At 39.0% G+C, this 4,570-nt stretch overlaps 1 long non-coding RNA gene across 1 annotated transcript; it reads right to left on the bottom strand.

Moving 5' to 3' along the window:
* Positions 1 to 1,737: 1,737 nt before the first annotated feature.
* Positions 1,738 to 2,758, bottom strand: LOC111848064 (uncharacterized). The gene is made up of 3 exons (XR_002839213.2): positions 2,672 to 2,758; positions 2,430 to 2,553; positions 1,738 to 1,821 (listed from the first exon to the last, which is right to left on the bottom strand). It is a non-coding gene; the product is annotated as an uncharacterized lncRNA (long non-coding RNA).
* Between the last annotated feature and the right edge of the window lie 1,812 nt (positions 2,759 to 4,570).

Raw genomic sequence — 4,570 nt, 5'->3', positions numbered from 1 at the left:
AACATATTTAGGTGTAATTTTTTTGGGGCCGGGAACTAATTAATTAGTTTTCCATTATTTCTTATGGAGAAATTGAACTTTTCAGGATTTGAACCAGAGTTCTGATTGGGTTAAATTCGAGTTTTGAGGTACCACTGTATATTATTGGACTAAACCAGCACATTCACACATATTTTTAAAAAACAAAAACAAATTGTACTTTAAAGTTCTAGGTTAAAGATGATCTTTTTAACAATGGGGGATTATTTTAATTTTAAAAGGCTTATATCAGCAATTAAACCTTATTACAATGTTAAATTCATGTTCCTGTTTTGAAAGTGAATCTCAGATTATTCTGTTTTGGCAACAGACTGTTATAAAAATAAATTTCTTTGAAACTGAAAACCCAAATTCAATTGTGTACATGCCTTCTCTTATCAGCACGTTTTACTTCTTTCACAGAGAGATACAAACACAGATAGGGTTGTGGATCATGGCTGGCCCTCTGGTGCCTGAACAGTGGCTTCCAGGGGCTCCGCTTTGCTGCAGGTAGAATAACCATCTGATCAGACATTCTACACAGACCAACAGGAAATGGTCTTGATGGAAGACAAAACCGATCACATGCTTAATAATGAGGCGTATGCATGGTGCTAAATCCTCCTGCTTACAAAGACCCCTGAGAAAATACATGAATAGTCTAGCTCTCAATATGGGGTAACTTTCATTTTGCTGTTTATGTTTATATATATATATATATATATATATATATATATATATATATATATATATTACATTTCTGCCACATTTATGCAATCGTCATCACCCTATTCAAGAATTCCTAACAAATTATTTAATCTTTTGAGGCAAAAATGGCATTCAAGGTTTTCGAGAGACATCAATGCACGAGACCTCACAACTCCTATATTAACCATTCATATGTTGCAGCAGTTAGAAATATACATTATTTATGTTCCAGAAAATGATGTTTTGTGCTAACTTGCAAACCAAATCAAATCTAATATGTGAATTGCATGATAGCCAAAAACCACTGAAGATCTGCGTACTGTATATGCAATGTAAATGCATAATTTTAACTCCATATACTGAAAACATTCCGTCATGAAATCACCACGAAAGTAACATAGGAATAAAACTCAACATATTCCACTCCCACAGTGTTTTAGGTAAATATGTGTTTTACTTTGGGAAAGCTATTTAAATTTTTTGGACTGTATTTGTCTTCCTGCAATGTGAGTAGGGTGCTAGATTTTGTGCTAGAATGGCTGAAACATAATCAGTTTTCTGGATGCAGGAAAAATGTGTGGGCATTCAATCAGTACCATTTTCAGTTTTTGGTGAATAAAATATATTAACACCCTGTTTTGCATAACAATCGATACAGTAAGGGCTAATGATCACCCCTGCTTTGCAGAATATCTGGCTTGTAATTTAATCATCTTGCAGCCCAGTTGGAAATGTCGAGGTCTATTGGCATACTTACAAGAGCAGAAAGCTCTTGAATGTCTGAAAACTGCTAAAAGTTGCAAGAGAAGGACTAGAATATCAACTACAGCAATGGAGACATGGTCATTACATTAATATTTATTTTTTTCATATATACTAACTAAACTGTTAAAACTACTGATTATTTGAAATAAATAGATATCAAGGCTGCTGCAACTCATCTTCCTATACCTTTCTGCTGTGAATGGAGACTGGTCTGTCATTGTTGGTTTAACATATTCATTGATCGATGTCTCTTGTATTCCTTCAGCCTTCCGCAACCTCATTAAAATCATGGGAAAGAGACACTACAAGCTGGATGGTGGACAGAATAATCTGAAATGCAGGCAATAGACAGAAATCCTTGCAGTTCATTTAAGTCATATGCCCATAGGTAGCTGAAGTTATAAAACAACATCTTCTCCTTTTACTTTATTCCCACTTTGCCCTCTGCACTTGGAAAATGGTTCATTTCATTTAGATGCTCAGGGGTATGTGTGGGTGTGTGTCTGTGTTGTGTTTACATGACTTTGGAGGTTGAAATGGGATGTGGGGACTTGATGACCACCTCAAATTTGTTATAATGTCCTGGAAATGAAGGAAATTATTCACTTTTTTCTCTCCCAAGGTTTGGAATCATGTATATATTGTTAATATCTGCTTCCTTTTCTCAGTTGCCACTTATATTTAACATTGTCATTAATGCTGTTGTTTTCACTTGGTCTTCATAAGCAGTGATTATGTGCATCTGATTCTAGCAACGAATGTGCATATGTACTCTCTCTTTCTCTGTGTATTTGTCTGTGTGTCATGGACATGGACAAAACCCAGCTGTGCCTCCCAAAGATCATGTCGACTACATCCAATGACAATTCACAGGATCACAATTTGGTTTTGATAATAATAATCCCTATGCAAAAGAAAAATATCATATTTATACATACCATGTGTCTCTCTTCCCATCATCCCCTCCACAATCACTCCCAAACACATTAAGATCTCATCTCCTGGTTGTAGGATTGATTCCAGTCAGTCGAGTCTAGGGAAGCCTGTCCGTTAAATGGTGCCCTTGAAGAGCAGGCAGATGACAAATGGAATCAATTTCACAGGCCTGTTAATCTGGAGAGCGAAGGCTTGAAGTGTTCAGAGGATTTCACACACCACATACACACACACACACACACACCTTATTTCCCTGCAATTCAGGAGTAAATGTACAGATGGGATCCAGAGAAAAACCACCTTCCACCAAAATTTTTTTGCATGGTAATGCTAATGCTAAAGTTAGTGCCACGGCTCCTGAAAAATAGTAGCAGGTGAAATAAATTACACCCATACATGTGTAGCAAATTAAGCAAATGGATGACTAAGATAAAACAATTAACAATGTCCTTTCAGGAAAAAGCTGATATTACTGTGGCCTTTATCGAGTCATCAATAGATCGTCAGTGTAGTCACTGCGTGGATTTAATGCATCCCTTCTCTCAGTTACTCTCGCCATTTGAAACCAGAGCGTGACCTCATCTTCTGTGCTGTCTGTAATTTCTATCAAGATGCAAGATTAGTTTTCAAGGTCCTGTCCTGTGCCCTGCATAATGGGCAATATCCTCTTTAGAGCTCTGTCGTCCTTGGGATGCGTACTGGTTAGCAGGCAGCTGTCATTATCCCAAATGAGTTTAATGATTCCTAATTAATCACTCGGTCTGTCTGCCAGCTTATGGGCGCATACGAGGAACCATGGAACAAGAGGATGTTTGACTTTATTTGAAAGTGGAACGTAAGCTGAATCTGGTTTAAGAATCCTGGAGGGAAAATACAAATTTATTACTATTAAGATCTTAAAGAGGATGCTTGCAATAAGCAATTCATATAGCGATGCAGACACCTAATCTATCACACATCCTCCATATTTACCTCCCCCATTCCTCTGAACATAAAACACAAGCTGTTAAGGACACCCCACCCTCCACCCCACAGCTTTTCATACCTCACAAATATGGGGATGAGAGCTCTGGGATGAACGGCCTTTGGGGCAGAAGGGAGAGCATAAAAATTGGTGCTAAAGCTGTTGCCTTTATAAATTGGGGGGATGCGAGAATTTATTAAGTGACTATAGAACACAGAACTGTAGGCTCGTACAATATGTTAAACGAAAATCATATTAATGCTGACACTGTTACACTGTACTGGTGTAATTTCTAACACTGAAACATGCAACACTGCTGTGGCCAAGCAGATTCCTGCAGTCAGAGGAAGTTTCTGGAACTTTGGTTTACAGGCAGGGTTCAGTTCTGAAATGGCAGGTATACCCACTGGCTATGTTAGAAGTCGAGTACACATATAAGCAGCCAGGTAGATCCATATGCTTTGCGCTGGAGCCCATGCACTACACAACCCACTTAGTTTCAGGCAGAGGTAGAGATTTCAGGTCCATAGAGTACAAATCCAGACTAAGATTTTGTTTCTACCAACCAGGTGAGTACATAGTGACTGTGACTTTTTATACTCAACTGGTTGGTTGAAACAAAATCTTGGTCTGGATTTGTACTCTCTGGACCTGAAATCTCCATCTCTGGTTTCAAGTGTGTTCCAAGACACACAGAAAACAGAGGGAGGGGGGGTCAATCAATAGCTGAGCGCAGGCAGCAAGACAGCAGTATGTGAGCCAAGCACTTGGTGTAATGAACTGCCCGTTTGATATATTTCCCTGCTGAGGTTGGGTGCACGCTGAACACCGCAGCTGTAGCATTTCGCTGATTAGCCATTTCTCTCCCATCAGCCTCTGCTGGTGGGACAGAAACTGCCTGTGTTTCCGTCCACTCAAGTCCACCAGCAGGCCTTCACACTGTGCACACGAGCTGCCGCTTCCTGTTTAGAGCATGGCAACGGCCCTCATTACCTCTCCCTCATAAGTAGGCTCTCACCGAATGAGGTGTGACTGTTTCCAGAGCATGCAGAGAAGCTGTTCTGCTTAATTAAAGAATCTTCTTGCTTGATAGTAATTAAGAAATTAAACCGAGGTTAATGAACTCCTGTGGAATCAATTAAATTGTGTAAAATTGCTACCTACTGATCCAAATAATAC

Source organism: Paramormyrops kingsleyae, chromosome 11 (genome assembly GCF_048594095.1).
Source record: "Paramormyrops kingsleyae isolate MSU_618 chromosome 11, PKINGS_0.4, whole genome shotgun sequence".
Taxonomy (NCBI): domain Eukaryota; kingdom Metazoa; phylum Chordata; class Actinopteri; order Osteoglossiformes; family Mormyridae; genus Paramormyrops; species Paramormyrops kingsleyae.
This window is presented reverse-complemented; position numbering and strand designations above follow the sequence as displayed.